Source organism: Coregonus clupeaformis, chromosome 15, assembly GCF_020615455.1.
Source record: "Coregonus clupeaformis isolate EN_2021a chromosome 15, ASM2061545v1, whole genome shotgun sequence".
NCBI lineage: Eukaryota > Metazoa > Chordata > Actinopteri > Salmoniformes > Salmonidae > Coregonus > Coregonus clupeaformis.
In genome coordinates this window covers 61410402-61426622 of record NC_059206.1, presented here as the reverse complement: position 1 = coordinate 61426622, position 16221 = coordinate 61410402, and the positions used below count along the sequence as shown (strand labels likewise).

Here is a 16221-nt window from a genome sequence, read left to right as displayed (position 1 = left end):
TGACTCGAGTGCTAGGGCAAAAACAAAAATGTGCACCCCTTTGGGTCCCCAGGACCAGGATTGAGAAACACTGTTCTAATCGCACCAACATTTATTCTAGCACTTATTCCGTAGTAACCAATGACCTTTCAACCTTGAGCTAATTAAATTAAAGGCTCAGTTTGCCTAAAATGTCACACAACAGATTAGTCTTTTACAGTGTATAGAATTCAGTCTCTCAACTGTGATTGTTTTTAATCATACATAGATACCATGTACAGTATATTCATTATAAACGGTATATTTCTTCCATATGATTTGAGCATTCGGTTACAAGACACACCCAGCTTCAGTTGTACTTTATAAAGGGTTTGAATCATGGTCAGAACCCTACCATACATTAAATAAACCACAGGCACAGAAACCAAACTATTTGTTGTGTATTTAATTATGTCTTGTAGGCATTATTTTGTCATGTCAATCCTTTGTGCATGGCAAGAGTTATGAGTGTGGATGAGATTAAATGAAACCAAGACGCCACCTAAAGAGACTTGAAACTGCCATTTGTGACTGAATTCCATGTTGTGCAGTTGAAACTGCCATTTGTGACTGAATTCCACGTTGTGCAGTTGAAACTGCCATTTGTGACTGAATTCCATGTTGTGCAGTTGAAACTGCCATTTGTGACTGAATTCCACGTTGTGCAGTTGATTTGTGTAAGCATTCTTTTTTCTTATTTTTAAAAAATCAATTCCAAGCAAGTTGATGGCTATATTTTCTCCACGATCTATATGACCTTTAAAGTGTTGTTGTGACCCCATTAAGGGCCAATAAGACTCATGTATGTATTATATCAGAAATTAATGTAAAATACGATTAAAAAGTTAATCCTCTTTTTGCCTTGTCTCCTGAATATATATCTTAATAGGAACGATACTGACATCTGCTGGATTCTTTAAGGAATAACACATGATTTAAAATTAATTTAGCGTGCAGGTTGTTTAATTTGATGTTTTATATTATATCAAACGACTCATTCCATACATGGGCTGTCTCAGAAGTCCAGTGAAGTTATGTTTGACATTCTGTCAGGGGAATAGCCCTGTTTAATAGTGAAATCTAATTATTCTGATGTGAAGCCTAATAGCTATTGATTAAATGCTCTTTAGATGGCCCTCTGTCCCTAGGCACAAGAGAGTAAGAGAGATGCTCGCATAATGGCAGTGATGCATGTTGAATATTAATCTTTTTTGACAGTAATTGCTCCCCACATGAAGGCTCCTTTTCATTTGAATACTAACCACTCATGTGCATTGTAACATGTTTACACAAGCTATACTGAAGAACTCATTGATGAACTATTCCATCCACATAATAATGGCATTGAACACAATTTATTTGATCATTTTTGCTGTTGCACATGGTATATTTTAGATCAGGAACACAGTATTGATATGATCATTTATATATTTACTGGCTTGTTAAGCCTCATATCACAAACTATTAAACATTTGATTCAGCACAACTTCACAAGTTCAATTGACATTTGAGTGAAATACTGAAATAGTGACATTGATTACATTACAATGATTAACAGATACCATTGAAGTATGATTATTTTTCAGTTTTTATCATATGATGATATATTTTTAAAGATATATTTTAGTATGACTGTATACATGAGTGTGATTGTGAGAAGCCATTAATAAAAGTCTTTTAAATTACAAGAATGAACAGACCACATAAACCATTACACCCTTGGTAAATAGTGTCTGAAGGCTGCCCTCAATACAAAACAATACTCTTTTGAAAGTCGCTCAAACTGTTTGTTGTGGTACGCCCAAACATGTAAAAGCCCACTTAAATATGTACTGAGTGAACCCATTTTTCACAGTGAATGATTTCAGATTTATTTGCTTTTTTGTTACAATAGTTCAAAATGGCCTGGCCAAACATGAGAATGAAAGGATATGGTTTGTACATCATAGAAGTAAGTACACGTTTATCAACCTATTAGAGTGGCCATCAAATAATGTTTGTTCCTGTTCATTATGATTTGTTATGACAACATTGGTCATGGGATCTAACTCTAAATGACTCCTTTGACAAAGGCCAATACAAAGTTAACCTGCACTTGTCCTGTCACTGTGGACATCACATTGAACAGGTGGGGACTGGAAATGTGCAACAGCCGTCCCTCTTCAAATAACCCCTCCACATGAGCCTTATATGGTTGACTAAAGTAATCCATAATGGATTTGTGTCATCAATCATTACATTCAAGATGAATTGCATTGTTATGGAGTAACGTACTCCACACAGTGTGGTAGGCCTGTCCCTCTTAGGGATAAGGGGTAGTCATGTATGGTATAACAAAATAAAATGCATAGATATAAGTACAACACTGGAAAGCTGGGGCGTTATCTTATTCATGATTAGATATAACATACTACTTCTAGTTGAGGCATATTAACCATTTCCATGAGGACTTTGGGGGCTCTATAAATATAATGTCCAAAAAATAGTGTGGGATGTGTAGCGACCATAGTCTGAATTACAATGGAGATAGTGCCATCTACTGGCTCATATGAATGTCCTCCAGCATTTGTAACTTTTCACACCTACAGTCGATGGGTCCCTTTTCCCGAAGCAGTGCCAATTCCACTGCTATCTCGTTCCAAACCAGTTGTCTGTTGATGCGTGTTTACCAATCCTATTTTAACAAATGTATTGAGTGCTTTAAACACCTTGTTAGTTTATATTATAAAGATGTATTCAGGGTGTGCAATGTTCTAAAACGTTTGTAATTGAAGAGAGAGTACACTATGAACTGTTTTAAAGGTCCAATGCAGACGTTTTTATCTCCACATCAAATCATTTCTGGATAACAATTAAGTACCTTACTGTGATTGTTTTTAATTCAAATGGTCAAAAATAAACAAAAATGCTTCTTAGTAAAGGGCAATTTCTCAAGAAAGAATTTAGCTAGGACTGACTAGGAGTGGTCTGAGTGGGGAGGGGACAATTGAAAATGTAGCTATTATTGGCAGAGAGGTTTGGAACTCTCTGTCTTATTGGTCTATTAAAGGGATTCTCCGGTACTCTTGTATATTTTTTAACCAGTAGTTCTGAAAGTAGCACTCACGAGCTAAAAGTGGTCCCCGAAAATGGTGTACTACGTCACATACAGTTGAAGTCGGAAGTTTACATACACTTAGGTTGGAGTCATTAAAACCCGTTTTTCAACCACTCCACAAATTTCTTGTTAACAAACTATAGTTTTGGCAAGTCGGTTAGGACATCTACTTTGTGCATGACACAAGTCATTTTTCCAACAATTGTTTACAGACAGATTATTTCACTTATACTTCACTGTATCACAATTCCAGTAGGTCAGAAGTTTACATTCACTAAGTTGACTGTGCATTTAAACAGCTTGGAAAATTCCAGAAAATGATGTCATGGCTTTAGAAGCTTCTGATAGGTTAATTGACATAATTAACTCAGTGCCTCTTTGCTTGACATCATGGGAAAATCAAAAGAAATCAGCCAAGACCTCAAAAAATTTTTTGTAGACCTCCACAAGTCTGGTTCATCCTAGGGAGCCATTTTCAAACGCCTGAAGGTACCACGTTCATCTGTACAAACAATAGTACACAAGTATAAACACCATGGGACCACGCAGCCATCATACCGCTCAGGAAGGAGACGCGTTCTGTCTACTAGAGATGAACGTACTTTGGTGCGGAAAGTGCAAATCAATCCCAGAACAACAGCAAAGGACCTTGTGAAGATGCTGGAGGAAACAGGTACAAATGTATCTATATCCACAGTAAAACGAGTCCTATATTGACATAACCTGAAAGGCCGCTCAGCAAGGAAGAAGCCACTGCTTCAAAACCGCCATAAAAAAGACCAACTACAGTTTGCAACTGCACATGGGGACAAAGATCGTACTTTTTGGAGAAATGTCCTCTGGTCTGATGAAACAAAAATAGAACTGTTTGGCCATAATGACAATCGTTATGTTTGGAGGAAAAGGGGGATCTTGCAAGCCGAAGAACACCATTCCAACCGTGAAGCACGGGGGTGGCAACATCATGCTGTGGGTGTGCTTTGCTGCAGGAGGGACTGGTGCACTTCACAAAATAGATGGCATCATGAGGAAGGAAAAGTATGTGGATATATTGAAGCAACATCTCAAGACATCAGTCAGGAAGTTAAAGCTTGGTCGCAAATGGGTCTTCCAAATGGACAATGACCCCAAGCATACTTCCATAGTTGTGGCAAAATGGCTTAAGGACAGCAAAGTCAAGGTATTGGAGTGGCCATTACAAAGCCCTGACCTCAATCCTATAGAAAATGTGTGGGCAGAACTGAAAAAGCGTGTGCGAGCAAGGAGGCCTACAAACCTGACTCAGTTACACCAGCTCTGTCAGGAGGAATGGGCCAAAATCCACCCAATTTATTGTGGGAAGCTTGTGGAAGGCTACCCGAAATGTTTGACCCAAGTTAAACAATTTAAAGGCAATGCTACCAAATACTAATTGAGTGTATGTAAACTTCTGACCCACTGGGAATGTGATGAAAGAAATAAAAGCTGAAATAAATAATTCTCTCTACTATTATTCTGACATTTCACATTCTCAAAATAAAGTGGTGATCCTAACTGACCTAAGACAGGGAATTTTTACTAGGATTAAATGTCAGGAATTGTGAAAAACTGAGTTTAAATGTATTTGGCTAAGGTGTATGTAAACTTCCGACTTGACTGTATGTGCAGATATGTGCACCAAGTCGTTGCTCTTTCGCTCTCTCTCTCTCTCGCTCTTCTGTGGGTGCATCTTCCTAGCTGTCACATACATGGCAAGGTGCTGAAGCTCATTGGTTGAAGTCAAATTGCTAGGGGGCTGGCCCACGTGGGGGGAAAATGTAAGGAAAATGGGGAAGTACAGCTTCCAGAAAAACAGTTGCTTTATTCAAACTAGGGATTTTGTGGCTAATTGAGGTAAGAAAGTAATTCTGCTCATAGATTACGCATGTATGAACTACACAACTCCACTAAAAGGGCAATATCATAATTCTCACAATTTCGCAGTATTATTCCAACCTCAGTGTGGAAATAACACCACATGACCAACAGTATGTGGACACCTGCTTGTCGAACATCTCATTCCAAAATCACAGGCAATGGAGTTGGTCCCCCCTTTGCTGCTATGACAGCCTCCACTCTTCTGGGAAGGCTTTCCACTAGATGTTGGAACATTGCTGTGGGAACTTCAGCCACAAAAGCATTATTGAGGTTGGGCACTGATGTTGGGCGATTAGGCCTGGCTCACAGTCAGCGTTCCGATTCATCCCAAAGGTGTTCTATGGGGTTGAGGTCAGGGCTCTGTGCCGGTCAGTCAAGTTCTTCCACATCGATCTCGAAAAACCATTTCTGTATGGACCTTGCTTTGTGCATGGGGGCATTGTCATGCTGAAACAGGAAAGGTCCTTCCCCAAACTGTTACCACAAAGTTGGAAGCAGAGAATCGTCTAGAACGTCATTGTATGCTGTAGCGTTAAGATTTCCCTTCACTGTAACTAAAGGCCCTAGCCCGAACCATGAAAAACAGCCCCAGACCCTTATTCCTTCTCCACCAAACTTTACAGTTGGTACTATGCATTCGGGCAGGTAGCATTCTCCTGGCATCCGCCAAACCCAAATTCGTCCTTTGGACTGCCAGATGGTGAAGAGTGATTCATCACTCCAGAGAACGCTTTTCCACTGCTCCAGAGTCCAATAGCGGCAAGCTTTACACATTTACATTTACATTTACGTCATTTAGCAGACGCTCTTATCCAGAGCGACTTACAGTTAGTGAATACATATTATTTTTTATTTTTTTTATACTGGCCCCCCGTGGGAAACGAACCCACAACCCTGGCGTTGCAAACGCCATGCTCTATCAACTGAGCTACATCCCTGCCGGCCATTCCCTCCCCTACCCTGGACGACGCTGGGCCAATTGTGCGCCGCCCATGAGTCTCCCGGTCGCGGCCGGCTGCGACAGAGCCTGGATTCGAACCAGGATCTCTAGTAGCACAGTTAGCACTGCGATGCAGTGCCTTAGACCACTGCGCCACTCAGGAGACACCACTCCAGCCAACGCTTGGCATTGCGCATGGTGATCTTAGGCTTTTGTGTGGCTGCTCAACCATGGAAACCCATTTCATGAAGCGCCTGATGAACAGTTATTTTGCTGATGTTGCTTCCAGAGGCAGTTTGGAACTCTGTAGTGAGTGTTGCAACCGAGGACAGACGATTTTTACGCGCTACGCGCTTAAGCACTTGCGGTCCCATTCTGTGACCTTGTGTGGCCTACAACTTTGCGGCTGAGCTGTTAATGCTCCTATAAGTTTCCACTTAACAATAACAGCACTTACAGTTGAACGGGGCAGCTCTAGCAGGGCAGAAATTTTATCCTATCACAGTGCCACATTGAAAGTCACTGAGCTCTTCAGTAAGGCCATTCTACTGCCAATGTTTGTCCATGGAGATTGCATGGCTCTGTGCTCAATTTTATACACCTGTCAGCAATGGGTGTGGCAGAAATAGCCGAATCCACTAATTTGAAGGTGTGTCCACATACTCTTGTATATATAGTTTATATATAAAACAGGAAAATCACGTTTTTGACTGCACCAAATCGTTTCAAGCATATCTCAAGAAGTGTTTTGTGTTTACGAATTCCCTGCCTGTGACTCTTATCAGCACCTCACAGCCCTTTCAAGCTGCACAGCTCACTCCCCATCCCCCAGGATGCCTGAGTGTCTAGTAGGTACCATAAACCAGCCTTTCACTCTCCCTGACCTGTGTGACCTGACCCTGTTGGTTGCTAAGGGGCACGTTGTCAGAGGGCATGACACCTGACAGATCTTCTCACACTCTCCTCACTTCTCCTCTGAGTGACTTGTGGGATGGAATGCGTGCAGAAGTACTTTAATATTGTTATTGTAACTTTGTGTGTTTTATTTTTATTTTTATTATACAGTCCTTTGCTATTTACATTTGACATTTGACATTTTAGTCATTTAGCAGACGCTCTTATCCAGAGCGACTTACAGTTAGTGAGTGCATACATTTTCATACTGGCCCCCCGTGTTAATCTTGTTGTTCTACTGTTAGTACCAATCCATTCCATTCAGTTGTATTCTGGATCCATTTGCTTATCCTGTTGTATCCATTGCATATATTCATTATTTTCCTGTATAATAGATAACCACATCTTTTACACGTCTATTGAAATCAAATCAAATGTTATTTGCCACATGCGCTGAATACAACAGGTGTAGACCTTACAGTGAAATGCTTACTTACAAGCCCTTAACCAACAATGCAGTTTTAAGAAAAATATACAAATAGTCCGGGTAGCCATTTGATTAGCTGTTCAGGAGTCTTATGGCTCTGGGGGTAGAAGCTGTTAAGAAGCCTTTTGGACCTAGACTTGGCACTCCGGTACAGATTGCCGTGCGGTAGCAGAGAGAACAGTCTATGACTAGGGTGGCTGGAGTCTTTGGCAATTTTTAGGGCTTTCCTCTGACACCACCTGGTATAGAGGTCCTGGGTGGCAGGAAACTTGGCCCCAGTGATGTACTGGGCCGTACGCACTACCCTCTGTAGTGCCTTGCGGCCGGAGGCCGAGCAGTTGCCATACCAGGCGGTGATGCAACCAGTCAGGATGCTCTCGATGTTGCAGCTGTATAACTTTTTGAGTGTCTGAGGACCCATGCCAAATCTTTTCAGTCTCCTGAGGGGGAATAGGCATTGTCGTGCCCTCTTCACGACTGTCTTGGTGTGTTTGGACCACGATAGTTCGTTTGTGATGTTGACACCAAGGAACTTGAAGCTCTCAACCTGCTCCACTACAGCCCCGCCGATGAGAATGGGGGCGTGCTCGGCCCTCCTTTTCCTGTAGTCCACGATCATCTCCTTTGTCTTGATCACATTGAGGGAGAGGTTGTTATCCTGGCACCACACTGTGTGTGTGTGTGTGTGTGTGTGTGTGTGTGTGTGTGTGTGTGTGTGTGTGTGTGTGTGTGTGTGCTCTGATCGGGGAGGTGCTAGTGGCACAGACTGAGAGTGACTCTCTTTTGTGGAGGAAATTATGTACAAAACGTCTATGGAGACAACTCCATTACATAGAACAAGTTGGTGGTTGGGAGAGGAAAATCTAAACAATAAACATTGTCAGAATTAATTCAGACAGGATAATGGCATTGGTGGCTGTGCTGCACAGGTAGCTAGGTTTTGTTGCATTTTGCATTGATTGAGGACATCAAAAGATGCCTAAAGTGTCATGTCAATCAAACGTATCTATTGAAACGGAATATGGGATGGATCATATCTACTACATAACTAACACAGTTTTAAGCACTCAAGCAACGTTTCAGGCATTTTGAATACACCCCCAATGAGCGCGATAACGTAGCGTAGTGGTCGTCCACGTCACGTGACTGCACGTCATCACGCTTGCACTAGGAATTGCAAGATGGCGGAGAGTGCGGAACTGAAGGTAAAGCGCAGCTTGAAATCATTATAAATTTAAACGGTTAGCAAACGACATAATGCCAACGCAAGTCTTCGCATGTGTAATTTAAACGATAACGATCTCATTTTAGTGTGGATTTATGTGTATTGTTTGTGCATAAGGATAACTTTAAATGAATTCACTGTAAGGCAAAAGCTAAAACATGTTATTGTTGATGTTGAGAGAGACCCGCTCGTTCGTTAGCGGTCTCCTGCATGGAATATATTTATTAGCTAGCGAAATAATTAAAAAGTATATTTATTTTCGGTCCATTAACATTTTGTAAACATTTAGCTAAAAAGTATCTTATGACAATGATGGGTCATAGTTGGCTGTTTGAATGAGGATGCCACTATAAGCTAATTAGTTGGTCAGCGTTTGGAGAGGGTGCGAGCGGTTTTGACGGTCTGTCAAGCTAGTGAACAGAGGCTCCCGCTAGCGATGGGAGAAGGACAAAATGTGTTTCTTGCTAACTTAGGCTACTATTCAAGCGCTTTCAGTCGTTTTATCAATTTCTCAAGACGCATAAAATTATGCACTTTTAATGGTGTAAGAGTGACAAGACATTATGCTCTAATTTGAAAACGGTTTGTAACATGGCTAGTTAACTTTAACACAGCGGAGTGGAGAAAAAGTGAATGCATTTGTATTTCCCCAGCTGACTATCACTGAGTCATAGTGATAGATGTTGTAAAACGTGTAGCAATGTTCTTTTGATATGTTGGTATCCTTGAACACGTCTTGACTTTAAGCTAATCTTAACACGTTGCTATGGGTTCATTACAGTTCAAGTTCTGGTAACTTGTCTTTAGTTATTTCAGCCCTAATTTACCGGCTTTATCACAGTTGCCAACAGTATTTTTCAGTGACAACACGTTTCTGGCGGCCTTCTTCCGTTGAGCACAGGTATTCGGAGCATGCTAGATAGTTAATTTGCACAGGTCCCTCTGTGTTCCGGAAGCACACACTGTAACATGGAGATATGGCTGTGTGGGAACCCTATAAAGGTGTGTATCAATTTAACCTTTTGTTTTTTGAAAATTATTTCTCGCTGATATGAAAGATGAGGTTCTTATGCTTCCAAAACCATACTGCAGGCGATGTGTGTTAATGTTCAGGCCGAGCGCCGGGCTTCTTAACAAAACTCCCCTGTACAGAAGATGCCTTCGTCCAATGACTCTTATGCGTAACGAAATGGATCTGAGAGTCATGATCAAGGGCTACATTTAACCCTAAACTATTTGTCAGAAATGCAAACCTGCATAGCAACCTTTTCTGCCTCAATGATTTCGATCAATGTTTCTGCATGGTGCCTTCAGAGCAGTTGTCTACTTGCCTTCCTATAATTATTTAATTTAAAGCTTGTGTGGTCCATAATCTAGTGTACTGGGATCACAAGTCAGTAGCAATTGATTCAGATGTAGACATACTTCAAAATCACGTGTTCGTTATTCAAAAAGAGTGACATCACAGTGACTGCATCAGTTTTCTCACGTCAAACATTTGATTTAGAATAGTTTTTCAGGCTGGGTTTTTATTATGAGTTGTCTCAGTCTGCACATCTATTGTGTGACATTGCAGCGGACGATATGAGTTAGGCCTAACTGACGATACCAGATGCTTGACAGGCACCTATTGAGCTGCTATTGATCTGAGTGGTATTTTTATACTTTTTTTTCTCCAAAAGTGTTGGTATTGCTGTGTGCTTGGAAACTAAGTCCATATTGATGTCCTCCGGTGTAGCCTCTCTCTTCTACTGCATTGGTATTTAGGTTTTTATTCTTCACAAACATTGTCTGTTGTTAGTTTCTGTTCCTAAACGATGTCCAGGCTCAAACTCGGAGCCGATTGAGTTTGTATGATATGAGATTGCTTGCTACAAATCGTATTTCGCCGCTGATGATTGTTTCTTGCAATCACTACACTCCCATCAGGTCATCAACACTACAGTGGAGGCAGTCATTGCCATGCAGTCTCGCCTTCTCTTCTCCTTAGCTCTGCAGCGAACGCTAGACCCACTGACCTGGTGTCTTCCAGAGTTGGGGATTTGATGAAGTGAGAATACAAGACTCCCGGTTTGTCATGCAATAGGCTATACCCTTCCTCCCAGTGGTAATGTAAGTGAGAGAAGAGCTTTGCAGACTTTGTGATCCATAGCTAGTGGTTGTAGTGCTTACTGAATCCGTTTCCTCTCCTCTGCACTGAACTAGCATATGTGGAGGTGTGAGGTGGCACAAAGTTAATCAGTTGCTTGATTGGTCATGTGATCAGATGACTCAGAGCTCTTTCTCATCCCTGAATACAGATCTGATTATGTAGCTCCAATTTATGCACGCATGACTGTAAGTCGCTTTGGATAAAAGCATCTGTGAAGTGGTATATAATAATCTAGCGGTTTCTATCTGCCCCTTTAGATTGGAACAGGATGTTCACTGTTTGCCTGCTTCGTCCTCCTGGGGTGTGGGTTTGTTGAAGACGGCTGAGTCGTGCTTCGAGATGCATTGATCCATAGCTCAACTTTAGGCTCAAATCATCCATGGATTCAAATAATCGGAGGTCCCTGTTAAAGAAGTCTGTCAGAAATAGGCCTCAAATGGCCTCCACTGTAGGCTAGGCCTATTGCGTTGATTGTCTCTGAAAGCTATAGGCTAGACGCAGGCTATAGTGTTGCTTAAAACGTTTCATTGTTTCTATTGTGAATGTCCTTCATCTGCATTAGTCTCATTCTGCAGACAGCTGCACCAACGGGGCTGTACAGTAACTCTTCCTACTCTGGAGGCTTACAGGTGGTGTCTATTTGTGGAGCCTGTGGCTAGGCTAATCTCTAAATGACACAGGTCCTTCTCTCTCTCTCCCTCCTCCTTCACAGCACCAGGCTACCTCTCTCTGCCATTCTCTAGGCTATTCAAAAGAAGAGACGCGTGCTCAGAAATCACCAAAGTGGATGATGACTGTTTTCTTCTCTTGGGTGTGTTACTGTGTGTGTGTGTGTGTGTGTGTGTGAGAGAGAGAGAGATGATGGGGGGTTGTGTGGTGTGATGTTACTGCTTTGAACTCATAGCCTACTACTACTCAAACTGTTCCATTGCATCATGACTAACTATTAACTGATAGGCTATGTTTTTGGACTGGACTGTTTGTGAAAATCGGATTCTTCACAGGTGGATTTTCATGAATGGGGGACTGTGGCATATTTCAGAGTCTTGGAGCTGACTAAGAGAAACGTGCTATATTGACACAGCATCACTTCTCCTTTAGAACAGACACCCTTTAGTTGAAGTTAAATAGATGAGTGCCTTAGATAGATCATCAATGGTATCCTCCAGCCAGACTGCTCATTGAGGACCGGTGGTGGAGGTAAAACAGCAGAAACACATGTGTCTTTACCGAGGTCAGTCTTCCCTTTATTGTTCACAATGCCTTTATTGTTCAATGCACAGTGTGGTGTTGAGCCAGATTGTGAAATTTCATTATAGCCTTCGGGTACCAAATGTAGAATTGACAATTTCTGCCCAAAATAGCCTGCCTCTGCTTTGCTCCAGGCCGAGGTGATTTTGAAGCCCTGTGTTGCCGTGGAAACATGTAACTGGTGTTACAGGCAGGCTGGACATATAATGGAAGCAGGTTTGAGAATCATTTGCATTGAAGCTTCTTTGGATAGCAGGTTTGGATATCTAGGTTTCAGACCAGGTTTACGGCTGACATCAGATCAGTTGAAAAGTTCTGTCTGATCAAAGGCTGTAACACTGGTGGTTACACTGTTCCTCTTGTTGAGGAAAGGTTTGAATATATTCTTAAGGCTGCTGAGAGAAATGTTTGAATATATTCTTAAGGCTGCTGAGAGAAAGATTTGAATATATTCTTAAGGCTGCTGAGAGAAACCAGCAGAGGGATTAGGAGGGAAAATATATCACCTCTCTCAACAGATGATTTCCTCCTACCTGGGAGCAGCTCCAGTACCAATTTACAGGTTTCCCAGTTTCTCCTCACAGTTAGCCCTCTGTACACCTTCCTACAAGCCTTTTGTTATAATACTGCAGCCCAAAGAGACACTGTCTAGGGATGAAAGCTCAAATAAAAAAGAAATGCATTAAATGGCCAGTTTCTTATTATTTTAATAAAAATGTTAATTATGCTCCTATAATAAGTGAAAACCTAATTTTCTGATTCTGACACCGCGTTACTATGGTAGACACTTCACGCCAGTCAATTAAAACAGCCATTACCCCAAACATTTGCATAGATTGTATGTACATGACAGCAGGTTGTGACCCGGCCTCACCCTCTCACTTAATGACTAAATATAGAACTGGGCCTCTCCACTGGCCTCTCTACTGGCCTCTCCACTGGCCTCTCCACTGGCCTCTCCACTGGCCTCTCTACTGGCCTCTCCACTGGCCTCTCTACTGGCCTCTCCACTGGCCTCTCCACTGGCCTTGGCCTCTCCACTGGCCTCTCCACTGGCCTTGGCCTCTCCACTGGCCTTGGCCTCTCTACTGGCCTCTCCACTGGCCTCTCCACTGGCCTCTCCACTGGCCTTGGCCTCTCCACTGGCCTTGGCCTCTCCACTGGCCTTGGCCTCTCCACTGGCCTCTCCACTGGCCTCTCCACTGGCCTTGGCCTCTCCACTGGCCTCTCCACTGGCCTTGGCATCTCCACTGGCCTCTCCACTGGCCTTGGCCTCTCCACTGGCCTCTCCACTGGCCTTGGCCTCTCCACTGGCCTCTCTACTGGCCTCTCTACTGGCCTCTCCACTGGCCTCTCCACTGGCCTCTCCACTGGCCTCTCCACTGGCCTTGGCCTCTCCACTGGCCTTGGCCTCTCCACTGGCCTTGGCCTCTCCACTGGCCTCTCCACTGGCCTTGGCCTCTCCACTGGCCTTGGCCTCTCTACTGGCCTCTCCACTGGCCTCTCCACTGGCCTCTCCACTGGCCTCTCCACTGGCCTTGGCCTCTCCACTGGCCTTGGCCTCTCCACTGGCCTCTCCACTGGCCTCTCCACTGGCCTTGGCCTCTCCACTGGCCTCTCCACTGGCCTTGGCATCTCCACTGGCCTCTCCACTGGCCTTGGCCTCTCCACTGGCCTTGGCCTCTCCACTGGCCTCTCTACTGGCCTCTCCACTGGCCTCTCCACTGGCCTGTCCATGTCTCATAAAGAAATCGAGTGTGCCTAAGACTACATGTATTTCCAGTGGATGCTCTAACCAGTTGGAGTTAATTTCAGTTGGCACGTTAGGCCACAACCGAGGAAATACCATTTCTATTCCCGGAAACAGAAATTAAAAGAACATCGTAACCCTACCAGTATACGTTGGTTTCACTTGTTTATTTCGGTGTCGAACGACTGTGCAGAAATGTGCATGATGTTTCCTGTGTCATTGCAAGTTACTTGGAACTGGAGTCAGCTAGCAAGCAGATACACACATGACATGAGTCTGCTGAGAGAACTAGCCGGGCTACCTCATGGTCAACCTCTGTGGACTCACTGGCCTATCTTCTAAGCATGAGACAGCGTTGCACTACAAAACCATGCCAGTGTGTAGAGGCCTATGTGTGGATGAGTGAGTGAGTTGGGACTCTGGAGTGCAGTGGAGATGAGGTTATGAGACTGAGCAGTAGGCTACAGCAGATATCTCAGTCTGTCTGATTGCAGTAGGCTACAGCAGATATCTCAGTCTCTCTGATTGCAGTAGGCTACGGCAGATATCTAAGTCTGTCTGATTGCAGTAGGCTACAGCAGATATCTCAGTCTGTCTGATTGCAGTAGGCTACAGCAGATATCTCAGTCTCTCTGATTGCAGTAGGCTACGGCAGATATATAAGTCTGTCTGATTGCAGTAGGCTACAGCAGATATCTCAGTCTCTCTGATTGCAGTAGGCTACGGCAGATATATAAGTCTGTCTGATTGCAGTAGGCTACAGCAGATATCTCAGTCTGTCTGATTGCAGTAGGCTACAGCAGATATCTCAGTCTGTCTGATTGCAGTAGGCTACAGCAGATATCTCAGTCTCTCTGATTGCAGTAGGCTACGGCAGATATCTAAGTCTGTCTGATTGCAGTAGGCTACAGCAGATATCTCAGTCTCTCTGATTGCAGTAGGCTACAGCAGATATCTCAGTCTGTCTGATTGCAGTAGGCTACAGCAGATATCTCTGTCTGTCTGATTGCAGTAGGCTACAGCAGATATCTCAGTCTGTCTGATTGCAGTAGGCTACAGCAGATATCTCAGTCTGTCTGATTGCAGTAGGCTACAGCAGATATCTCAGTCTGTCTGATTGCAGTAGGCTACAGCAGATATCTCAGTCTGTCTGATTGCAGTAGGCTACAGCCGATATCTCTGTCTGTCTGATTGCAGTAGGCTACAGCCGATATCTCTGTCTGTCTGATTGCAGTAGGCTACAGCAGATATCTCAGTCTCTCTGATTGCAGTAGGCTACGGCAGATATCTAAGTCTGTCTGATTGCAGTAGGCTACAGCAGATATCTCTGTCTGTCTGATTGCAGTAGGCTACAGCAGATATCTGTCTGTCTGATTGCAGTAGGCTCCAGCAGATATCTCAGTCTGTCTGATTGCAGTGCTGGGCTGGACTGGACTGCAGTAATGATAATAACAGTCCCCAGGGTGTCCCAACAAGGTAGATATGTAACATGGGCTCTTCTAATGGTATGGAGCCCTTTCCAGCTACTTGCCTAGTTCCTAGCCTACCTTCTAACACCGCTTCCTAACAATAGGTTGTGTGGACCATGCATGTAGAAGAACACAGGACCTGCATGAGCGGGTGAAGGAAAAGAAACCAAGCATCCAATGACAACGCTGCGGAGATTGAAGAAGTGTGCACAATTTTGCAACGGATGCGGCTTATAGGGGGAAAGCCCAGTGGATTGCAATTGAAGCTTTCTTCTGTTCACCTTCTCTCTCTCACTTGCATGTGGGTAGGAGTCGATGTGAGACTGTCTCTGTGTTGTAGTTTGACCTACGACACCGTGCAGAGAAGACTTTCTCTCTTTCTGCCCTCTTCATCTGAAAGCAGGTTGTGCCTTCCTCAACCTCTTGCATGCTCTCCCTTCCTCTGTGGATGATTGAGGCCAAGGTCAAGGGAGAGATCAGCCATAATCCAGCAGGTGGTTCCCTGTGTTGCTGGGAAGTTGTTATTCCTGTCATCAAAGCAGCAACCTGTACACTGGCATTACACTGGCAGTAACCTGTACACTGGCATTACACTGGCAGTAACCTGTACACTGGCAGTAACCTGTACACTGGCATTACACTGGCAGTAACCTGTACACTGGCATTACACTGGCAGTAACCTGTACACTGGCATTACACTGGCAGTAACCTGTACACTGGCATTACACTGGCAGTAACCTGTACACTGGCATTACACTGGCAGCATTGACTCTACTCTTTTGGTTTCAGGTATAAAAAAAACAACAACATTGTAGTGTTGAAGTCTGGACTTGCGTTGTGCTGTGCTCAGTCTAGCGGGGGGGGGGTTGAGAAATCAGCCCTGCCTGTGGGCAAGCTGGGACCAGACTTCTGTAGCCCGGGGCAAAGTGGCACACCTGCCTTTCTGCCAGACATAGGCTACAGCCCAGGTAGGTCCTGTCTGAACCACATCCTCACTGCCTGAGCTTTCAAAGGGAAAAGGGGGCATGTCCTCCTCCATTAA

The 16221-nt window shown here is 43.7% G+C and overlaps 1 protein-coding gene across 2 annotated transcripts in view; it reads left to right on the top strand.

The window, feature by feature from the left end:
• The first annotated feature begins 8514 nt into the window (after positions 1 to 8514).
• LOC121571434 (E3 SUMO-protein ligase PIAS1) overlaps positions 8515 to 16221 on the top strand; it is a 65948-nt gene continuing 58241 nt past the window's right edge. For both annotated transcript variants that reach the window (XM_045225266.1, XM_045225265.1), the window contains exon 1: positions 8515 to 8537. The gene's annotated coding sequence lies outside the window, so the exon portion shown is untranslated. The remainder of the gene's footprint in view (positions 8538 to 16221) is intronic.